This window comes from Triticum dicoccoides, chromosome 7A (genome assembly GCF_002162155.2).
Source record: "Triticum dicoccoides isolate Atlit2015 ecotype Zavitan chromosome 7A, WEW_v2.0, whole genome shotgun sequence".
Lineage (NCBI taxonomy): Eukaryota > Viridiplantae > Streptophyta > Magnoliopsida > Poales > Poaceae > Triticum > Triticum dicoccoides.
In genome coordinates, this window is record NC_041392.1 from 495,888,403 (window position 1) to 495,914,038 (window position 25,636).

Below are 25,636 nucleotides of genomic sequence, written 5' to 3' on the forward strand. Positions count from 1 at the left end.
GCAGTTTTGCGAGAGGTGCTTTGAGCAAGGAGATCGAAAATCACAGCAAAAGTGGTTGGAACTCGTGCTTGAGTTGGTTTTTCGGGTTTGTGTGAGACAGAGGAAGAAGATGGGTGCTGGGATAAGTGGAGGAGGGCCACTGTGGGCCCACGAGGCAGGGGGCGTGCCCTATAGGGGGGGCGTGCCCACCACCCTCGTGACCAGGTGGCAGCTCCTCCCGCGGTAATTTTTGCACAGTAAATCCTCAAATATTCCCAAAATAATAATATTAAATTGGCATGGCATTCTGAGGACTTTTATTTTCGGGATATTTTAATATTGCACGGATAAGCCAGGAAACAGACTGAAAATATTATTTTTACTTTACTTCTACTAATTAACAGATAATATAGAGAGGGTACAGAAGGTTGTGCTTCTAGTTTCATCCATCTCATGCTCATCAAAAAGAATCCACTAACAAGGTTGATCAAGTCTTGTTAACAAACTCATTCCGATAATCATGAAACTGGAGAAATTTCGAATAACACTAAGTTACCTCAACGGGGACATGCACATCCCCAATAATAAGAATATATATTTCTTTTTGATAGTAGGAAGAGGGAATTGAAAATCTCCAAATATAATCGATGGAATTTTTCCAATAGAGTTGATACTATGAACTTGAGGTTGTTTTCTCGGAAAGTGTACCGTATGCTCATTACCATTAACACAAAAAGTGACATTGCCTTTGTTGCAATCAATAACAGCCCCTGCAGTATTAAGAAAAGGTCTTCCAAGAATAATAGACATACTATCATCCTAGGGAATATCAAGAATAACAAAGTCCGTTAAAATAGTAACGTTTGCAACCACAACAGGCACATCCTCACAGATACCCACAGGTATAGCAGTTGATTTATCAGCCATTTGCAAATATATTTCAGTAGGTGTCAGCTTATTCAAGTCAAGTCTACGATATAAAGAGAGAGGCATAACACTAACACCGGCTCCAAGATCACATAAAGCAGTTTTAATATAATTTCTTTTAATGGAGCAAGGTATAGTAGGTACTCCGGGGTCTCCAAGTTTCTTTGGTATTCCACCCTTAAAAGTATAATTAGCAAGCATGGTGGAAATCTCAGCTTCCGGTATCTTTCTTTTATTAGTAATGATATCCTTCATATATTTAGCATAAGGATTTGTTTTGAGCACATCAGTTAATCTCATACGCAAAAAGATAGGCCTAATCATTTCAGCAAAGCGCTCAAAATCCTCATCATCCTTTTTCTTGGATGGTTTTGGAGGAAAGGGCATGGGTTTCTGAACCCAAGGTTCCCTTTATTTACCATGTTTCCTAGCAACAAAGTCTCTTTTATCATAACCTTGATTCTTTGATTGTCGGTTATCAAGATCAACAGCAGGTTCAATTTCTACATCATTGTCATTACTAGGTTGAGCATCATCATGAACATCATCATTAATATTTTTACTAGGTTCATGTTCATTACCAGATTGTGTTTCAGCATCAGACATAGATATATCATTTGGATTATCAGGTGGTTTAGCAATAGGTTCACTAGAAGTTTGCACAGTTCTATCATTTTTCTTCTTCTTCTTTTTAGAAGAACTAGGAACATCAATATTATTTCTTTGAGAATCTTGCTCAATTCTCTTAGGGTGGCCTTCAGGATACAAAGGTTCCTGAGTCATTCTACCAGTTCTAGTAGCCACTTTAACAGCATAATCATTTTTCTTACTATTCATTTCATCAAGCACTTCTTTTTGAGCCTTAAGTACTTGTTCTACTTGAGTGGTAACCATAGAAGCATGTTTGCTAACAAGTTTAAGTTCACCTTTAATATCAGCCATATAATCACCCAAGCGTCTAACCATATAAGCATTTTCTTTTAATTTTCTACCAAAATAAGCATTGAAGTTGTCTTGCTTAAACATAAAGTTATCAAACTCATCCAAGCACTGACTAGCAATTTTAGTAGGAGGAATTTCAGCCTTATCATATCTATAGAGAGAATTTACCTTTACTACCTGTGTCGGGATATCGGGATCAGGAGGTTCTTCAGTAAATAAATAATTAAGATCATATGTTTCTTCAACAGGCGGTGAATTAAGACCATGTATTTCTTCAATAGGAGGTAAATTCTTAACATCTTCAGCTTTAATACATTTTTCTTTCATAGATTTCTTTGCCTCTTGCATGTCTTCGGGACTGAGAAATAAAACACCTCTCTTCTTTGGAGTTGGTTTAGGAATAGGCTCAGTAATTGGAGCAGGAGATGGCTCAGGAGCTGGCTCAGTAGGTGGCTCGGGAGTTGGCTCAGGAGGTGCCCAATTATTTTCATTTGTCAACATATTATTCAATAGAATTTCAGCTTCATCTGGTGTTCTTTCCCTGAAAAGAGAACCAGCACAACTATCCAGGTAATCTCTGGAAGCATCGGTTAGTCCATTATAAAAGATATCAAGTATTTCAGGTTTCTTAAGAGGATGATCAGGCAAAGCATTAAGTAACTTGAGAAGCCTCCCCCAAGCTTGTGGGAGACTCTCTTCTTTAATTTGCACGAAGTTGTATATTTCCCTCAAAGCAGCTTGTTTTTTATGAGCTGGGAAATATTTAGCAGAGAAGTAATAAATCATATCCTGGGGACTACGCACACAACCAGGATCAAGATAATTAAACCATATCTTAGCATCACCCTTTAATGAGAACGGAAATATTTTCAGTATATAAAGGTAACGCGATCTCTCATCATTAGTGAACAGGGTAGATATATCATTTAACTTAGTAAGATGTGCCACAACAGTTTCAGATTCATAGTCATAAAACGGATCAGATTCAACCAAAGTAATTATATCAGGATCAATAGAGAATCCATAATCTTTATCAGGAACACATATAGGTGAAGTAGCAAAAGCAAGGTCGGGTCTCATTTTATCTCTAAGTGATTCTTTGTTCCATTTAATTAATAACCTCTTAAGCTCATATCTATCTTTGCAAGCAAAAATAGCGGCAGAAGATTCCATATCAAAAATATAGCCCTCGGGAATAACAGGCATATTTTCATCATCACTATCATCATCGTATTCAGATTAAATAATTTCTTCTTCTCTAGCCCTAGCAATTTTTTCATCAAGAAATTCACTAAGGGGCACAGTAGTATCAGGCATAGAAGCAGTTTCATCATAAGTATCATGCATAGCAGAAGTGGCATCATCAATAACATGCGACATATCAGAACGAATAGCAGAAGCAAGTGTAGGTATCGCAAACTTACTCATAACAGAAGGTGAATCAAGTGTAGAGCTAGATGGCAGTTCCTTACCTCCCCTCGTAGTTGAGGGATAGATCTTGGTTTTTGGATCTCACAAGTTCTTCATAGTGTCCAGCAAATATGAATCCCAAGTGACTCAAAGAATAGATCTATGCTCCCCGGCAACGGCGCCGGAAATTAGTCTTGATAACCCACAGGTATAGGGGATCGCAACAGCTTTCGAGGGTAGAGTATTCAACCCAAATTTATTGATTCGACACAAGGGGAGCCAAAGAATATTCTCAAGTATTAGCAGCTGAGTTGTCAATTCAACCACACCTGGAAACTTAGTATCTGCAGAAAAGTGTTTAGTAGCAAAGTAATATGATAGTGGTGGTAGCGGCAACAAAAGTAAAGACAGCAAAAGTAATGTTTTTGGTATTTTGTAGTGATTGTAGCAGTAGCAGCGGGAAAGTAAATAAGCGAGAACCAGTATATGGAAAACTCGTAGGCACCGGATCAGTGATGGATAATTATGCCGGATGCGGTTCATCATGTAACAGTCATAACATAGGGTGACACAGAACTAGCTCCAATTCATCAATGTAATGTAGGCATGTGTTCCGTATATAGTCATACGTGCTTATGGAAAATAACTTGCATGACATCTTTTTTCCTACCCTCCCGTGGTAGCGGGGTCCTATTGGAAACTAAGGGATATTAAGGCCTCCTTTTAATAGAGAACCGGAACAAAGCATTAGCACATAGTGAATAAATGAACTCCTCAAACTAACTTCGGGGTTGTCGGATCATAACACATAGTAGGTGACTATAGAATTGCAAGATAGGATCAAGAACTCACATATATTCATGAAAACATAATAGGTTCAGATCTGAAATCATGGCACTCGGGCCCTAGTGACAAGCATTAAGCATAGCAAAGTCATAGCAACATCAATCTCAGAACATAATGGATACTAGGGATCAAACCCTAACAAAACTAACCCGATTACATGATAAATATCATCCAACCCATTACCGTCCAGCAAGCCTACGATGGAATTACTCACGCACAGCGGTGAGCATCATGAAATTGGTGATGGAGGATGGTTGATGAAGACGACGGCGACGAATCCCCCTCTCCGGAGCCCCGAACAGACTCTAGATCAGCCCTCCCGAGAGGTTTTAGGGCTTTGCGGTGGCTCTGTATCGTAAAACGCGATGATTTCTTCTCTCTGATTTTTTTCTCATCAAAACTCAATATGTAGAGTTGGAGTTGGAGTCGGAGATGCAACAGGGGGCCCATGAGTTAGGGGGCGCGCCCTGGGGGGGCGCGCCCCCACCCTCGTGAGAAGGGTGTGGGCCCCCTAGTCTTCATCTTTGGCGAGGATTTTTTATTGTTTTTTCTAAGATGTTCCGTGGAGTTTCAGGTCATTCCGAGAATATTTGTTTTCTGCACATAAAACAACATCATGGCAATTCTGCTGAAAACAGCGTCAGTCCGGGTTAGTTTCATTCAAATCATACAAGTTAGAGTCCAAAACAAGGGCAAAAGTGTTTGGAAAAGTAGATACGACGGAGACGTATCAGTGGGCGCCAAACGTGGGCGGAAAAACACATTTGATTCAAGCTTGTCCGAAAGACATGTGTCTCTTCCTCCATTTCCCCATTCATACATGGTGGGCGGCAAAACAAACTCTCCTCGTCCGAAATTGATGTAGGCTTATATTTTAAATAGGGGCATATGTGTAACTTCCATCAGACGTGACACAACCGCCCTACCTGTCAGCCCCGTTCATACACCGTGGGCGCCAATCGTGGGCGGTAAAACACCCTCTCCTCGCCCAAAATCGATGTAGGCTAATATTTTAAATAGGGGCAGATGTGTAACTTCCATCAGACGTGACACAACCGTCCTACATGTCAGCCCCGTTCATACACCGTGGGCGCCAACCGTGGGCGGCAAAACACCCTCTCCTCGCCCGAAATAGTTACCGGCAAATATTTGGGAGATGCGAGATTACCGTCCTATCCCCAACCGACGCGATGTCCGAAATTTTAAACGGGGGATAAGTTCGTAACTTCCCCCGTTTCAGAGAAGCGCGTCCCAAAGTTTGAGATCCCCCCTCCCCTCCATTTCCCCATTCATACACCATCGGCGGCACGACAACCTCCACACTAGGGCCAGCCTCCTCCGTCCGCCACCCCATCCTCCACCTTGCGGAGCCGCTACCCCTACCCCGTCGTCCACTGCAAGAGATGGACGTCTCTCATCCACGGCGATGGACCAGCATCCTTTCATCGCCTCCTCTCGCTTCATCGGCACAGTCATCCACCTTGCCGTTGCCGCTCCTACGACCACCTCGTCCACGGCAACAGGATATATCCCCCGACTCGGCCGTCTGCCGTCTAAAGTCTTCTTCCCCGCCGCCGACAGCCATCACACCCGCAGCACCCTCAACGTATCAGCATAGGCCTACACGGCATCACAAGAGAGGTGGTACTCTTCCATATGTGCTTAAGTTATTGATCTCACCTGGAAAATAGATCGTAAGTTGTTTACTGTACTTTTCTTGTCCGTACCAAATCGTAGTGGCTAGTTGAAAGCAAACATTGGTTGCGAAGTAGCTTTGTCCGGTTTGCACCTTCAGATCAGCCATGGCACAGACATTATACTCGTAAAGCTTATGGTTTCCCCCCTTTATATTCACTACCATCATCGTGGGTGCTTCGTGTCGTGCTAGCACTGCTCCTCAAGACCTCAACCCAAAGCTTACGTGTTGAAATACGAATCTGATATGATGCTCATATCACTAAAACAGAGAACATTTAATTGGTCACCTAATGTTCCTATATTCGTTTCAAACAGCATGTGCGCCACCCACTGGTCCAGCTAGTTCCACTTTCCTGATTTTTCTCTCGATGCTTAGGGTTTTCCCCTTTTATCTACTCTACTATGATCCGCGTAGGTGCTTTCTATCGTACTAGCATTACTCCACCCTTCAAGCTAAACAACACAACACTCAGAATTCGAAAGCTTAGTTGTTCAAATATGATTGTGATATGATACTAATATTAGTTAACCGATACATTTAATTGGTTAGCTAAAGGTCCCACTTGAGTTTCCAAATGCATGTCGCGACATATAGAGAGACAGCATAATTGCATTTCTTTGTCACTTGTTGACCGTACTTTCTTGTCCATAGCAAATCTTAGTTGTTATTTCAAAGCAAACATCGGTTTCTAACTACCCTTTGCGCGGTTTTCAGCTTCAGATCTGCCATCCCACTGCCACGATCAACACTGTACTCATCATGCTTATGTTTTCCCCATTTTATGATGACCACAATCAGCCTACGTGGTTCGTGTCGTAATAGCACTGCTCCACCCATCGAGCTAAACAAGCTTAGTTGTACAAATTCATATCTGATATTATTGCTGATATTAGTAAAACTGGGAGATGTTTAATTGGTTAGCTAAATGTTCCTACTTTAGTTTCGAAATGCATGTGAGCCACATATGGAGAGACCGGAAAGAATAGTATTTCTCTGTGCGCTTCTGGTTCATCATGGGTGGCCAACCGACATAGTACTAAAAGACTTGTAATATCTTCAATCCGCTTGCTCTTCTGCTCTTCTTTAAGATGATACTCTTCTCTTGCGGTCGACTGGTCAGGTCGAGTTGTTCTCCCTTAGTATATTTTGAATCTGTCAGGTCAGGTCCACTTGTTCTTCTTCACTATATGTTGAAGCTATCATCTGCGAAGTGTCGTCACTTCTGGAGCTCTCACATTTTGAGTAGTAGGCCACATTATATTAATGCACACAAAAAATTACAGCATGCATGGCATCTTTTAAAAGAATTGCAGAGATAGCACAAAGGGGTTTACAGGGAGGCAGTATTGGATTAGAATCACTTCTGCATTACAAAGAGAATCTCACTTGTTTTTATGTTTTCATGCATGTCAGATATTGAACATTATCAAAATGAATATGAGAATGGGCGCACGAGAGGAATATTGCAGAATGATCCACTGCCTAACAAACTTGGCATGGTGGAGGATGGCCTATCTTATTCACCCATCAAGGTGCTTGCTCTAACTTTGCAAAGTTGTATTGGTCGCATATATTTTGCGTCTGACCTCTTGCATTACTTCTACTTTGTTACACCATCTGCTTAGTTTAAGCATCATATATGAGTATATGCCATACCTATCCATTTTCTGTACCTATTCCATGTGTCGTCACACTATGTTTTTCCAGTCAAATGTTGTTCTTTCGTAATAGGTGTCCAAAAGGAAGAGGGTGGGTGCAGGTCGTCAAGGAGTACAAACTAGGTATTTGGAAAAGGTAGTGATACCTGTTAAATCAGATAGATCAGCAGCCACAGAAAACACAGGCCCAACTGTACCACACTTTACCCCTACTCCAGTGGCCAAACCCCTATTAGAACTGCTGGGAGCCCAGCGTCAGGTACTGTCTATGATATCAATTCAAAATTTGAACTCCTAAATTTTTGCTTGTGCCTTAACTTCTCTCTTGTATGAAAACTAATTTCAGATGAATCTCCTTGCTCAAAGGATCATACGATCTCAAAACAATAATGGGCTCTACATTGCTCTTGTTAGTACCTCTCTCCCTTTTGCCTTGTAACGCTGTACTTAATTAATTGCTATTTGATTATGTATCATCAGTCTGCACCTGAGCTTCATTATCCTCTGTTTCTTCCAATATTATTTGATCTATATTTACTCTTTGCAAAATGTAGAATAATGGCAACGCTTATAAAGAATTTTCTTTGGGGGATTTATTGAATTATCCTTCCATCAACAAGGAGAAGGGCTTTGTCCAGCCCGTGTTAACATGTAATGTAAGTTCATCCTTCTCAAGCCTTCAAACTTTGTTCTAGTATAGATTTGGATAGGCATCATTTCCTCCACTGTTGTTTGCTTTGCTGTTTACATCTGATTGGATGTTTGCAACAACTACCAGTTTCAAATTGTAGTTGTAAAAACATGTTCCTTATGCAGAACAGATCCATTTATTTGCTTATATAATTGTGAAACCTATTACGTGTCTCCTTGTTTCTCTTTCAGACTCGTATCTCTTACGCCATGCAGAACTTTAGGGAAGATAGTGAGCCAAACCATCTTGAGGACAGCGAGATGACCCCAAGGTCCTGTCTTGATGAAGACAGTGAGTTGAAGCTACTCACCAGCAGGTGTGAGACAACCTCTGTGCAGTTGCTGCCTCAATCAGTTCGACTTCTTCAGTCTCAACTTAAAGCGGAAAGGCTTGCTTTAGCTCAGGTCCGACTTGAAGTCAAAGATGCAATGAAGATGTCAGAGGACTGCCGTGCGCACCATCATGCCTTAAATCTAGTGTTGATGCATCTATCGTTGACACAACTGAGGTCTACTCAGCTTCTTCAGCTGTTTGGGGGGGCGACCTAGCCAAACCTAGTGCCTTCTGAAGTGCTCTTAGTTTTGTATATTCTTTTGTCGGCGCGTTTATTTGCACTGGTGGCGAACTTTGATACCCAGTGGATGTAATATGTGTGATAGTCGTGATAGCCTAGCGCAAGTTGCTTGCTTATTTATTTCCTTGGTGTCTTGTTTATTTGTTTGCTTCTAGTCATTGCAGTTCTTTTTCCACGGTTTGCTAGTGGCTGCAATAACCTATTTTTTAAAACTAGGCCACAATAACCATGGGCTAATATTTACTGTAGTGACACTGGGCCTCCTACGGGCCGTAGAAACAGTGGGCCTTCTACGGGCCATAGAAACAGTGGGCCTTCTACGGGCCGTAGAAACAATGGGCCTTCTACGGGCCGTATCATCAATGGGCCTTATATGAGCAGTATGATAGATGGCCAAACATGGGCCAATAACAGGCCGCATTATGGCCGTAAACGGGCTAGAGTTGGAATCATCCGTTCATGGGCCGACCATAATGGGCCATCGTTAATAGGTCGTATTTGATGACGCTATGAAAATGGCCCAACATATTAACGGACCACAAACGGGCCGACTGTAACCACGGGCTGAATTTGGCCCACAAGCAGAAAATGACAGTAACGGGCCGTAAGTAAACGAATGTTGGAAATGAGCCCAAGAATAAATGGGCTCTAAGAAGGCCGAAAGATAACATGGGCTGGAAACGGCCCAACGGAATAACGGGCCGTTAATGGGTATAAAGTGATACATTGTTCATTACGGACCAGTTTTACCATGGGTCGTTAATGGGTGTAAAGTGATACACTGTTCATTACGGGCCAGTTTCACCACGGGCCGTTAATAGGCCAAGAGTTACATAGGGCCTCATATGGGCCGAAAGACGTCATGGGCCATACATGGGCCAGAAGTAAAAATGGGCTGGAATCATATTGGGTGGCCCAGATGACGCTACTGGGCATAATTCGGATAGGGCGTAATGGGCCTTGGGTTAGCGGGATGTAAATGGTCTATATGCGAACAGGCCGTTAACAGGCTTTACATGGGCCAGGCCGCCACCTTTTGACCAAGTCAAACGGGTCGGCCTTTTCACAGGAATGGGCCTCTGTTGGGTCGTGCCACGTGTCGACGTATCATAGGCGCCTATCTGACCCACTGACGAGCTGACACGTGTTTCGTCCGGCCAATAAGAATTTTACACGTGGAAATTTCCCATTGGTCGGGGCTGTTAACGGGTTATCGGATCCAAAACCCGACCCGATAGCTTAACGGCATTCCGTTACGGTGGATGCCACATGTCGGTCACCCTTGACGAAAGCACTTATGTGACGCGCGATTTATCGTCATGGAAGTGGACACTTCCGTGATGATAATTTTGGTAATGTCATGGAACACTTCTACGACAGCACAGGTATGACTATCTTGATTCTGTCATAAATTTGTCATGGATGTACATGCATGACAAAAAAAGCGACCTACTGTGACAAACTCGTATCATCACGGAAGTGTATTTTTTTGTAGTGTCCCTCTCACCTGCACAAAATAAATAAATCCTTGCAACCAACGCAAATAGGGGTTGTCAATCCCTATATGGCCACTTACGAGAGTGAGATCTGATAGATATGATAAGATAATGTTTTTGGTATTTTTATGATAAAGATGCAAAGTAAAATAAAGGCAAAGTAAATAGCAAAGGAAATAACTAAGTAGTAGGAGATTAATATGATAAAGATAGACCCGGGGGCCATAGGTTTCACTAGTGGCTTCTCTCAAGAGCATAAGTATTGTACGGTGGGTGAACAAATTACTGTTGAGCAATTGACAGAATTGAGCATAGTTATGAGAATATCTAGGTATGATAATGTATATAGGCATCACGTCCGAGACAAGTAGACCGACTCCTGCCTGCATCTACTACTATTACTCCACTCATTGACCGCTATCCAGCATGCATCTAGAGTATTAAGTTAAAAACAGAGTAACGCCTTAAGCAAGATGACATGATGTAGAGGGATAGACTCATGTAATATGAAGAAAACCCCATCTTGTTATCCTCGATGGCAACAATACAATATGTTCCTTGCTGCCCCTACTGTCACTGGGAAAGGACATCGCAAGGTTGAACCCAAAGCTAAGCACTTCTCCCATTGCAAGAAAGATCAATGTACTAGGCCAAACCAAACTGATAATTTGAAGAGACTTGCAAAGATAACCAATCATACATAAAAGAATTCAGAGAAGATTCAAATATTATTCATAGATAGACTTGATCATAAACCCACAATTCATCGGTCTCAACAAACACACCGCAAAAAGAAGATTACATCGAATAGGTCTCCACAAGAGAGGGGGAGAACATTGTATTGAGATCCAAAAAGAGAGAAGAAGCCATCTAGCTACTAACTATGGACCCGTAGGTCTGAGGTAAACTACTCACACTTCATCGGAGGGGCTATGGTGTTGATGTAGAAGCCCTCCATGATCGATGCCGCCTCCGGTGGAGCTCCGGAACAGGCCCCAAGATGGGATCTCATGGATACAGAAAGTTATGGCGGTGGAATTAGGGTTTTGGCTCCGTTTCTGATTGTTTGGGGGTACGTGGATATATATAGGAGGAAGGAGTACGTCGGTGGAGCAACAGGGGGCCCACAAGGGTGGAGGGCGCGCCTGGTGGGGGTGGGCGTGCCCCTCTGCCTCATGGCCTCTTGTCTCCTTTCTTGACGTAGGGTCCAAGTCTCCCGGGTCTTGTTCGTTGAGAAAATCACGTTCCCGAAGGTTTCATTCCGTTTGGACTCCGTTTGATATTCCTTTTCTTCGAAACCCTAAAACAGGCAAAAAACAGCAATTCTGGGCTGGGCCTCCGGTTAATAGGTTAGTCCCAAAAATAACATAAAAGTGGATAATAAAGCCCAATAATGTCCAAAACAGTAGATAATATAGCATGGAGCAATCAAAAATTATAGATACGTTGAAGACGTATCAACCCTCACTTCTCCAATGCATAACCTTCCAATCACTTCTCTTTTTGAAAAAGTTTCTAGGCATAAGAGGCAAGTAAAAAAATGTATTTTCATTCTTTTAAAAAAATTGTTTGTTCCACCCACAACTAAACAAAAACAAAAACTACTTAGTGAAGAAAGCAAACAAGCACACATGAGAATATCAACCCCACGCTATTGCTCCCCGGCAACGGCGCAAGAAAAGAGCTTGATAATCCCCAAGTGCAAGGAATCATCGTAGAAATTTCCAAAGGTGGAAGTGATAAGTATGGAGTGTCTAAACCACAAGGAGCTAAAGGTAAGGTCAATATTCTCTCAAGTCCTATCTGCCACTGATACGACTCTACGTACTCCGAGCGTTTGCTTCCGACTAGAAACGAGAAATAAAACTATGTTGTGGGTATGAAGAGGGTAACTTTTCATGATATCAGAGAACTAAAATATAAAAGTAGGTGTTGCTAATATAAAGTTATAATATATTACTATGTATTATAAATAGCAAGTGTGGAATAATGATGGATCGGTGTGCGGAAGTGTCCTAGGCAATTGTTAACGAGATCGGTAATCATTATTGCAATTTCATATGAGGGACAGGCATAAGCTAACATACTTTCTCTTCTCGGGTCATATGCACTTATGATTGGAACTATAGCAAGAATCCGCAACTACTAAATATCATTAAGGTAAAACCCAACCATAGCATTAAAGTATCAAGTCCTCTTTATCCCATATGCAACAGCCCCCTTACTCGTGTTTAAGCTTCTGTCACTCTAGCAACCCACTATAAGCGAATCATGAACATACTGCAACATCCTGTAGCAGGAATCCTTCATGTGTGCGTGGCACGGAAGGCACCATAGGACAACACCAAAATAAAACATACAACTCAAACCAATCTAGATCATCAATCGACCCAAAAGACAAAGGAAATCTACTCAAAACATCATAGGATGGCAACACATCATTGGATCACAATATGTGGCGTAAAGCAACATGTTCAAGTAGGGGATTACAATGGGGTGCAAGAGAGTGGACCGCAAAAAAGAGATGAGGAACATGATGAAGATGGTGATGTTGATGAAGAAGATCACTGCGGAGATGGTTCCCCCGATGGAGCTCCGGCGCCACCGAGAGAGAGGGGGGAGGTTCTCCCCCTTGTGCTTCCTCCTCCATGGCCTCCCCCTAGATGGGGAGAGGTTCTCCCTCTGGTCCTTGGCCTCCATGGCGATGATGGCCCCCTCCGAGAACCTCCTCCATGGCCTTCGGTGATGATGGCCCCCTCCGGCAGGGTGCGAGAGAGGGCCTAGATTGGTTTTTCGTGGCTACAGAGGCTTACGGCGGCGGAACTCCCTGTCTAGGTTTATATATGAGGTTTTGGGGATTTATAGGAGGTGTTGGCATCGGGGACAAGTCAAGGGGGTCCACGAGGCGATGACAAGGTAGGGGGCGCGCCCTAGGGGTGGGGCGCCCCCACCCTTGTGGTTACCCTGGGACTCCTCTATGGTATCTTTTCGCTCCAGTATTTTTTACATTTTCCAAAAGTATTCTCCGTAAATTTTCATCCCATTCCGAGAACTTTTATTTCTGCACAATAAACAACACCATGGTAGTTCTGCTGAAAACAGCGTCAGCCCGGGTTAGTTCTAATCAAATTATACCAAAACCATATAAAATTGTTATAAACATGGCATGAATACTTCATAAATTATAGAAACGTCGGAGACGTATCATACCTCGACCTCTTCCGAGGACTTTATTGGATCACTAATGGTATTCCTATGTGCGAGGAGAGCCTCACCACCCTTAGCAACTTGTTTTACAACCCAACAATCTCGAAGGTTGTGGGTTGGATTGGTGTTGAGCAAAGTAGAGTGTATAGGGCATGGTCGGTCCAGCAGTCCGTCTAGGTCTGGGGTCCCGTCTTCTTTCTTTTTCTCGGCGACTCTTCTAGCATCAGGCGTTTGAATGGCTCCCATCGCGCGGGGTCATGCGCCTTTGATTCACCAGAGTATGCTAATTCTTGGGCCAGGCAGGCCTCTTCAATGGTGAAAATTTTTGACACCAATCCCGTGAGCTCGGAGACGGTCTGGACTCGGTGCCGAGCGAGGGCATTTAACAGTCCCTCATTGTGACAGTTGCGGCTAAAGGCAGCCAGTATTTTCGCATCGGGGTAATTGACCATTCCATTCTTAGCGAACAGGAAACGTGACCAAAATTGCCGAGCTGTTTCTTTGGAGCGCTGTTTTACATACAACAAGTCCCAGACATCAGGAGGTGATACGGGGTGGGGCTGATCTTTCACGATTGGACTAGATCCTATGAAGAACATGAGGGGGATACGATAGGAAACACTCAAATAGACTTGATCTGATCACACATGTGCTAGATCCAAACACACAAAGAGGTAACAAAGGTCCAGATCCAACAAATGGGGATACAAATGGGTTAGTTCATCTCAATCCGAGAAGGAACGAGGTCTTGAATCCATGAAGGATCTTCCCACAAGGGGGTCTGGAATCCACTTAGGGAATCTTTTCCTAGGAGGCCTTGGTCTCCAATGGAGTAGGGGTACAAGTGCATGAGCAAACCTCTATCTCCAAAATGAGCTATCACAATGCTAACCCTAAAACGTTGAGGGAGAAGGAGTATATATAGTCTAGAGGGGGAAAGGGGTACATGGGCCTCGGCCCTAGTCACTGTGCGCAGACAGGTGTTGGACGTCCGGATGCTATTGGTTGTCCAGTGGCTCGTGAGGGTCTGGACTTCCGGTAGAGTTGGACTTCCGGCAATTAGGCTCGGGTGTGGCGCGGTCGGATTTTCGGCGCGGGTCGGACGTCTGGCGCAGTGGTCGTCTGAAGGACTTCGTATTTCTGGCATTTTGGTTTTGTGATGGAGATGTCGGATGTCTAGAGGATTCCAGTCGTCCGGTCGCTGGTGGGTGTCGGACGTCCGGTCCGGACCAGTCGTCCGGGCGTTGTAGTACTTTGTGTCTAGGCCTTCTAGATGGCTGATCTCCTAGGTGTTGGACGTCCGGTGCAGGCCCGCCGTCCAGTGGCTAATGCTTTCGGGTGGCTCTTCCACTTGTTCCTTGTAATTTGTGTCCTCGCCATCTTGTCCACTGGATGTAGTAGCTTCGAGAGAGTCCTCTTGATACTTGAGCATTCATAACATTCCAAACTGAGGTAGTAGCCTTGTCTCGTGTGAGTCATACGGAATGTCACTAAGGAGAGATGTCACCTCGGTCTCATAGCTCTTGCCCGTGCTTGTGTCATCGGTCCATGTGGTGTTGTGGGAGACGAAGATAGGTCCATAGGGATGACCGTAGGATGCTCCGCATTAGGAGGCCTCAAGTTGCTTGGACAGTATTCAATGTGGGCGGTGGGTGGGATCAAAAATCTTAACCTGATCAGGGGGGCTCCAAGGCGACCCCGCATCCATTGTAGAAAGTGTGCATGGGCGATGTGTCTAGGCCTGGCTCGATGTCTGAAGCACCAAACTCGCATAAGTGATTAGTTTCGCGATTATTCTCCGTGGGAGAGTTCGGATCTGAGGTTACCTTAGATTAGGTTTCGTTGGCTGAACATAAAGGGGGGGTGTAAAGCTCTGAGCCGTTTTCCTGGTCGTGCTCTATCACCTCAAGGGGGAGCATGATTTGGGGTGTGGCGGGCCTTCAAGTGGCTCATTAGCAAGAACCATTGATGTGCCTATGGCGCTGGGGGAATTCTAACCACCAATCGGCGAGGCCATCGACCCCTGATGATCGAAAAGTAAGCTCTCAATGAAAGCACCAATGTCGGTGTTAAAACCGGCTGATCTCGGGTAGGGGGGCTGAGTTGTTAGATCGGATCGATGGGTAACGAGAGATAACACACACAAATTTTACCCAGGTTTGGGACCTCTCTATGGAGGTAAAACCCTATGTCCTACTCTTGTTGATATTATGGAAGTATCAAAGTACAGAGTTGATCTACCTCGAGATCATGAGTTGTGGTCTAAACCGTAGGGGTATGATGAGTGGGTGCATGGATGGATCCCCTCTACCGACTAAACCCTATGGTTTATATAGGCACCAGGGGTATCAAGTGTTACATGGTCAATTGCCATTTAAGAATTTACATGCCGAATCTAATCAGATATGCTTTAAGTACACTCCAAGTCTTCGGTCACTGCACCTTGAAGGCCTACGGAGTCCCTCTTCCTTAATGAGCTGGTGGTCCGGCCCATATGTTAGTCCGGCTGGGCTAGGACCCCCGAGTCCAGGACCCCGTCACCTGGGATCCCCAAGATCGATCTGGGAGGAGGTAAAGTGCAAGGATGTTTGGAAGGCTATGCTGAAAGCTCCTGACAATATGGATGAGTACGGTAGCTGGAAGTTATTTCCCTGGGAAAGCATGAGGTGTAGTCATTAAACGCGCAATGTGTTGGTCTGCAGAAACTATCATAACCAAGGAGACCTCGCGTGATGACAACGGCATATGGTTGGACAATCGAATCATGATGCGGGTTGTTGAGCAGTCGTGAGGTTATTAGGATGCATCCCCCACAACATACACATTGATAACACATAGTAGAGTTGTCTACCAGTACCATGTTGAATAAATAGATGAAATTCCAAGTGCAAGTACAAGCTGCAAGTAAGACCTTAGGCCTAGCCTATTTTACTTTAACTGTTTTCATCCTCGGAACTGTGAGATTTTCGGTAAGGGAAACTGGAATTCTTAGCAAAGACAAATGCTTTCTAGGATCACTTTTGCAATTAGCATCCTTCTCCTGGGTTCAATACCCAGGGTCACCTCTGGGAAAAAAGGAAGACAATATCTACATCCGAAACTGAATCAAAGGTAATCACATGTCCACTTACATTTAACAGTTTTTGGCAACCCAAGCTCATCGATCCATCTGTTGACCTAGAACATGGCCGACAATAAGAACAACCACAAACTAGCACAACCACTACCTCCCCAAGGCGATGCACTGAGCATATTTCTGAGGCTACATCCACCTAAGTTTTCAAACTCACCTAAGGAAAATGTGGCAGCCCACTGGCTTAGGTCGGTTCACAAGAACCTTGTGAATGTTTGATGCTCAGACCTCGAGAGCATCAGGTTTGCCTCTCATCTGTTGGAGGAACCACTAGCATCCTAGTGGGGGAACTACCAAGTTGGTCACCCCATTGAGGGCAATGGATGCCGCCGACGCCATCCACTTTCCCTTCATTTTTGAAGAGATAGTGATCTTGCCCTTGTCGCTAGCGTCGCCCTTCCCAGAGACATCATCCTTGCCTGAGGTGTCTCCCTTAGCATTGACGTTGCTATGAACCTTCGCCATCTTTGGTGCCATGAGGTAATAAGGCACAGTGCGGTGAAGTGGAGGAAAATGTAAAGCTTGGAGCTTTGGGTATGCAATGGAATAGAGAGCACTGGAAGAAGGAAATGGGGGCGATGGAAATGAGGGAGGTGTCATCTGCTACGACGCAAGCTCCTTATAAGCCTTTCAACATACCTAAACGCCGCATTTGATGTTGTGACACGTGGCCATGAAATCTTGTCGGATCCCCACTATGCATGAGAATCGAGGAATTCCCGTTAATTACCCTATTACCTGAGGTGTCACTGTCCAGTTGTGTCCTATGACCGATGTCACGTGGCCTTGGTGGGCCACACATGACTTCAAGTTCTTCACCTTGACCATTGGTCAAAGGGCTCAATCAGCTGGATGGGTTAGGCGTACTCATAGTCTAGTGCTTTCTTCAATCAAGATTCAAGGTGTTCCATGGGAGATCAACCTGCGGAATTCGGCTTCGCAAGGAAGGCTTTGCATAGGTTGAAATGTCTACTTCAACAACTTTGATACCGATGGTCAGCTGTAGCTTGTTGGGAGAAGCCAGCCTTGTGATCTTCTATCAGCCTAAGAACACGAAGAAATGTGCCACATATTTACCTAGGGGCTAGTTAATACGGAACCCGTTTTTAAGGGAGCTTCATGACCCGAGCAAGACTTCGACACGATACTGGGAGCTGCATCAATCCGGAAGCAGCCTAATCCATGGACCCGTTCAGCCACCGGAAGTCGGTCCATCAGGATGGCCCGAGGCCCCTTAGGTTCATGCATGGTGGCCTCTGGGCTGCTACTTCTTGAGCTTGCATTGGTTTTTTCCTTGAACGGGAAAGGGTGATGTAGAAAAGTAGAGATAAGTATTTCCCTCAGTTTGAGAACCAAGGTATCAATCCATTAGGAGACAACACACAAGTCATCGAATACCTGCACATACAATCAAACAACTTGCACCCAATGCGATAAAGGGGTTGTCAATCCCTCATAGTTACTTGCAAAAGTGAGATCTGATAGAGATAGATGAAAGTGAACAAACGGTAAAGTAAATATTTTTTTGGTATTTTTGGTTTATAGATCGAAAAGTAAAAGATTGCAAAATAGTAGATCGGAAACTTAAATGATGGAAAATAGACCCGGTGGTCATAGGTTTCACTAGTAGCTTCTCTCAAGAAAGAAAAGCGCAAAGTTATGATGATATCTAAGGCAATGATCATGAATATAGGCATCACGCCCGTGTCAAGTAGACCGAAACAATTCTGCATCTACTACTATTACTCCACACATCGACTGCTATCCAGCATGCATCTATAGTATTAAGAACATAAAGAACGGAGTAATGCATTAAGTAAGATGATACGATATAGAGGAATTCACTCAAGCAATATGATGAAAACCCCATCTTTTTATCCTCGATGGCAACAATACAATACGAGCCTTGTTGCCCCTACTGTCACTGGGAAAGGACACCGCAAGATTGAACCCAAAGCTAAGCACTTCTCCCGTTGCAAGAAAAACGAATCTCGTTGGCCAAACCAAAATGATAGTTTGAAGAGAATTACAAAGATATCAAATCATGCATAAAAGAATTCAGAGAAGATTCAAATAATATTCATAGATAAGCTGATCCTAAATCCACAATTAATCGGATCTTGGCAAACACACCGCAAAAAAGTATTACATTGAATAGATCTCCAAGAACATCGAGGAGAACATGGTATTGAGAATCAAAGAAAGAGAAGAAGCCATCTAGCTACTAGCTATGGACCCTAGGTCTATGGTAAACTACTCACGCTTCATCGGAAGAGCAATAGAGTTGATGTAGAAGCCCTCCGTGATCGAATCCCCCTCCGGCAGGGTGCTGGAAAATGTCCCTAGATGGGATCTCATGGGTACAGAAGGTTGCGGCGGTGGAAAAGTGTTTTTGTGGATGCCTCTGGTGGTTTGGGGATATATGGGAATATATAGGCGAAAGAATTAGGTCAGGAGGTGCACGAGCGGCCCACAAGGGTGGGGGCGCGCCCTCCGTCCTTGTGGCCACCTCGTGGCTCCTCCGACTTCATCTCCAAGTCTCATGGTTTTCTTTTGGTTCAAGAAAAATCATCCCGAAGGTTTTATTCCGTTTGGACTCTGTTTGGTATTCCTTTTCTACGAAACTCAAAAATAGGAAAAACAGAAAGTGGCACTGGGCTCTAGGTTAATAGGTTAGTCCCAAAATAATATAAAATAGCATATTAATGCATATAAAACATCCAAAACAGATATTATAATAGCATGGAACAATCAAAAATTATACATACGTTGGAGACGTGTCAAGCACCCCAAGCTAAATTCCTGCTCTTCCTCGAGGTGGTAAATGATAAAAATAGAATTTTGATGTGGAATGCTACCAGACATATTTATTCGTGTAATTTCCTTTATTGTGGCATGAATGTTCAGATCCGTAAGATTCAAAAGAAAAGTTTAATATTGACATAAAAACAATAATACTTGAAGCATACTAACAAGGCAATTATTACTTCTCAAAATAACATGGCCCAAAGAAAGCTTATCCCTACAAAATCATATAGTCTAGCTATGCTCCATCTTCATCACACAAAATATTCAAATCATGCACAACCCCGATGACAAGCCAAGCAATTGTTTCATAATTTTGATGTTCTTAAACTTTTTCAACTTTCACGCAATACATGAGCATGAGCCATGGACATAGCACTATAGGTGGAATAGAAGGTGGTTGTGGAGAAGACAAAAGGAAGAAGATAGTCTCACATCAAATAGGCATATCAATGGGCTATGGATATGCCCATCAATAGATATCAATGTGAGTGAGTAGGTATTGCCATGCAACGGATGCACTAGAGCTATAAGTTTATGAAAGCTCAAAAAGAAACTAAGGGGTGTGCATCCAACTCGCTTGCTCACGAAGACCTAGGGAAAATTGAGGAAGCCCATCATTGGAATATACAAGCCAAGTTCTATAATGAAAAATTCCCACTAGTATATGAAAGTGATAAGATAGGAGACTCTCTATCATGAAGATCATGGTGCTACTTTGAAGCACAAGTGTGGTAAAAGGATAGTAACATTGTCACTTCGTTTTTTTAATTTGGACCTTCTCTCATTTTTTGGCCTCTTTTTTTCGTCCGGAGTCTCATCCCGACTTGTGGGGGGATCATAGTCTCCATCATCCTTTCCTCACATGGGACAATGCTCTAATAATGAAGATCATCACACTTTTATTTACTTACAACTCAAGAATTACAACTCGATACTTAGAACAAAATATGGATCTATATGAATGCCTCCGGCGGTGTGCCGGGATGTGCAATGAATCAAGAGTGACATATATGAAAGAATTATGAAAGGTGGATTTGCCACAAATACGATGTCAACTACATGATCATGCAAAGCAATATGACAATGATGGAACGTGTCATAATAAATGGAACGGTGGAAAGTTGCATGGTAATATATCTCGGAATGGCTATGGAAATGCCATAATAAGTAGGTATGGTGGCTATTTTTAGGAAGGTATGTGGTGGGTTTATGGTATCGGTGAAAGTTGTGCGGCACTAGAAAGGCTAGCAATGGTGGAAGGGTGAGAGTGCGTATAATCCATGGACTCAACATTAGTCATAAAGAACTCACATACTTATTGCAAATATATATTAGTTATCGAAAAAAGTACTACGCACATGCTCCTAGGGGGATAGATTGGTAGGAAAAGACCATCGCTCGTCCCGACCGCCACTCATAAGGAAGACAATCAATAAATAAAGCATGCTCCGACTTCATCACATAACGGTTCACCATACGTGCATGCTACGGGAATCACAAACTTTAACACAAGTATTTCGACAATCCACAATTACTTACTAGCATGACTCTAATATCACCATCTTTATATCTCAAAACAGTCATAAGGAATCAAACTTCTCATAGTATTCAACGCACTTTATATGAAAGTTTTTATTATATCCCTCTTGGATGTCTATCATATTAGGACTAAATTTATAAGCAAAGAAAATTACCATGCTGTTTAGAGACTCTCGAAATAGTATAAGTGAAGTATGAGAGTTCAACAATTTCTATAAAATAAAGCCACCGTCGTGCTATAAAAAGATATAAGTGAAGCACTAGAGCAAAATTGCCTAGCTCAAAAGATATAAGTGAAGCGCATAGAGTATGTTAATAAATCACGGTTCATGTGTGTCCCTCTCAAAAGGTGTGTACAGCAAGGATGACTGTGGAAAAATAGAAAGCAAAGACTCATATAATTCAAGATGCTCCAAGCAAAACACATATCATGTGTTGAATAAAAATATAGCCTCAAGTAAAGTTACCGATAGACGAAGACGAAAGAGGGGATGACTTCCGGGGCATCCCCAAGCTTAGGCTCTTGGTTGTCCTTGAATATTATCTTGGGGTGCCTTGGGCATCCCCAAGCTTAGGCTCTTGCCACTCCTTATTCCATAGTCCATCAAATCCTTACCCAAAACTTGGAAACTTCACAACACAAAACTCAACAGAAAATCCCATAAGCTCCGTTAGTATAAGAAAATAAATCACCACTTTTGGTACTGTTATGAACTCATTCTTTATTTATATTGGTGTAATATCTAATGTATTCCAACTTTTCCATGGTTCATACCCCCCAATACTACCCATAAATTCATCAAAATAAGCAACCAACACATAGAAAACAGAATCTGTCAAAAACAGAACAATCTGTAGTAATTTGTAACTCTCAAATACTTCTGTAACTCCAAAAATTCTGAAAAATTAGGACAACCTGGGTACTTTGTTTATTGATCTTCTGCAAAAATAATCAGTATTTTATCATGCTTCTGTTAAAAATTAGAATTATTTTCCTGATCGCAAAATTTTCTATTTTTCAGCAAGATCAAATCAACTATCACTGTAAGCCATTCAAAAGGTCTTACTTGGCACAAACACTAATTAAAGCACAAAAGCACATATAACCAAAGGCTAGATGAATTATTTATTGAAAAAGAAAAAAGAAAAATATTGGGTTGTCTCCCAACAAGCGCTTTTCTTTAAAGCCATTAAGCTAGGCTTTGAGATTTCAATGATATGAAAGACAAGAATTGAAGCACAAAGAGAGCATCATAAAACACGTGACCATTGTTCAGGAAATCGGTAGCTGGTAGCTGCTCGGTGGGAGTAGTGATTAATCGGTGAATCGGCCTATTAACTGGATTAATCGGATTAAACAAGAATTGCTAACACTTATCTAGTTTTTTATGTATTATACCATACTCTCATGCTCTCAACTAGATAATATACCAAAATATGCTACTGTTTGGTCGAACCCTAGCTATTGAGGAGCGAGAGGGGGATGGAAGGGGTTACTAGGAAAATTTTCGGGTTTTGTTTGCCCACAGTTAATGGATCAACAACGATTAATCGGCCTAACAATCGATTAATCGGTCTAACTGGCCAATTAATCGGCCTGGCAAGTTAACACGATGAATAGGTGTTATTCGATTCGGTCACCCTACAAGTAGCGATTAACTGGCCCGTTAACTGATTAATCGAATGAATTCTTGAACAATGCACGTGACAAACACATCTAAGTCTAACATACTTCATACGCATAGGCATTTTATAAGCAAATAAATTATGAAGACAAGCAAAAACTAGTGTATGCAAGGAAAAAGAATAAAACATTGACAATCTCAACATAACGAGAGGTAATTAAGTAACATGAAAATTTCTACAACCATATTTTCCTCTCTCATAATAATTACATGTAGGATCATAATCAAATTCAACAATATAGCTATCACATAACATATTCTCTAGATGTTCCACATGCATGCAAAGTTGACACTCTTCCCAAATAATGGGATTACCATCAAATAAAGTCATGACCTTTCCAAACCCACTTTTATAAAAAAATCATAAGATTGAATATTCTCCAAATATGTGGGATCTAAAGTTGATAAATCTTCCAAACCCACTTTCAATATTATTGCAAACATTATTATCAATCTCATATTCATCATGGGGCTTAAATAAATTTTCAAAATCATAAGAAGAATCACCCCAATCATGATCATTGCAACAAGTAGTAGACATAGCAAAATTAGCATCCCCAAGCTTAGGGTTTTGCATATAATTAACAGAACTGACATTAATAGAATTTATAATAACATAATTGCAATCATGCTTTTCATTCAAAGATCTGTCGTGAATCACTTCATAAAGCACTTCATCACAATTTTCAGATTCACGGATCTCAAGCAAAACTTCATAAAGATAATCTAGTCCACTCAACTCGCTAGCAATTGGTTCATCATAATTGGATCTCTTAAAAAGATTAGCAAGTGGATGAAGATCCATAAACCTTTGGTTCCGAATTTCAATAAACACACAATTATACTAGGCAAACGAGCAAACAAACCAAGTAAGACATAAGGGCAAATGAAAAAATGAACGGAAGAAGGGCGAAGAAAAAGGCAAATCTTTTCGAAAATCATTTTAGAAGTGGGGGAGAGGAAAACGAGAGGCAAATGGTGAATAATGTAATACAAGAGATGAGAGTTTTATGATGGGTACTTGGTACGTCTTGACTTGGGCTAGATCTCCCCGGCAACGGCGCCAGAAATTCTTCCTGCTACTTCTTGAGCTTGCGTTGGTTTTTTCCCTTGAAGAGAAAAGGGTGATGCAGCAAAGTAGAGATAAGTATTTCCGTCAGTTTGAGAACCAAGGTATCAATCCAATAGGAGACAACGCACAAGTCACCGAATACCTGCACAAACAATTAAACAACTTGCACCCAACACGATAAAGGGGTTGTTAATACCTTCACGATTACTTACAAAACTGAGATCTGATAGAGATAGATGAAAGTAAAAAAATAGCAAAGTAAATATTTTTGGTATTTTTGGTTTATAGATCGGAAAGTAAAAGATTGCAAAATAGTAGATTGGAAACTTATATGATGGAAAATAGACCCGGGGCCATAGGTTTCACTAGTGGCTTCTCTCAAGATAGAAAATAATATGGTGGGTGAACAAATTACTGCCGAGCAATTGATAGAAAAGCGTAAAGTTATGACGATATCTAAGGTAATGATCATGAATATAGGCATCATGTCCGTGTCAAGTAGACCAAAATGATTCTGCATCTACTACTATTACTCCACACATCGACCGCTATCCAGCATGCATTTAGAGTATTAAGTTCATAAATAACGGAGTAACGCATTAAGTAAGATGACATGATGTAGAGGAATTAACTCAAGCAATATGATGAAAACCCCATCTTTTTATCCTCGATGGCAACAATACAATATGTGCTTTGTGCCCCTACTGTCACTGGGAAAGGACACCACAAGATTGAACCCAAAGCTAAGCACTTCTCCCATTGCAAGAAAAACCAATCAGGTTGGCCAAACCAAACCGATAGTTCGAAGAGAATTACAAATATATCAAATCATGCATAAAAGAATTCGGAGAAGATTCAAATAATATTCATAGATAAGTTGATCATAAATCCACAATTCATCGGATCTCGGCAAACACACCGCAAAAAAGTATTACGTCGAATAGATCTCCAAGAGCATCGATGAGAACATGGTATTGAGAATCAAAGAGAGAGAGAAGAAGCCATCTAGCTACTAGCTATGGACCCGTAGGTCTGTGGTAAACTACTCACGCTTCATCGGAAGGGCAATAGAGTTGATGTAGAAGCCCTCTGTGATCGAATCCCCCTCTGGCAGGGTGCCGGAAAAGGTCCATAGATGGGATCTCACGGGTACAGGAAGTTGCGGCAGTGGAAAAGTGTTTTCGTGGATGCCTCTGGTGGTTTGGGGATATATGGGAATATATAGGCGAAAGAATTAGGTCAGGAGGTGCGCGAGGGGCCCACAAGGGTGGGGGGCGCGCCCTCCGTCCTTGTGGCCGCCTCGTGGCTCCTCCGACTTCATCTCCAAGTCTCCTGGTTTTCTTTTGGTCCAAGAAATATCATCGTGATGGTTTTATTCTGTTTGGACTCCATTTGGTATTCCTTTTCTGCGAAACTCAAAAACAGGGGAAAAACTGGAATTGGCACTGGGCTCTAGGGTAATAGGTTAGTCCCAAAAATAATATAAAATAGCATACTAATGCATATAAAACATCCAAAATAGATAATATAATAACATGGAACAATCAAAAATTATAGATACGTTAGAGACGTATCATGGGCCCTCTAGAAGGAAATGATATCTTGACGTCCAAGGTAAGAAGACCTCATCTCCAGGAGCACTCTCCAGCCGCCCTTGCCGACTAGGACCAATGTAACCCTAGGTCTCGGCTATCTTTTGCAAGTCAAGGCCAGGGTAGTCATTAGGGCACCTTATCATCATCCTCAGTATACTTCTAATCTTAGAGATTGTTATTGTACACCCGCATAAAATCAATCCAACATGAGCAGGAGTGGAGTTTTACCTCTATAGAGAGGGTTTGAACCTGAGTAAAACGTTTGATCTTTCCCTTCTACGCTTTCCGACTACTTGCGGCACACTACCCAGTGTCTGCTGGATTTCACAGCAACAATGGTCGTGAGACATTCCAATGACATGACACAGGGTAGCG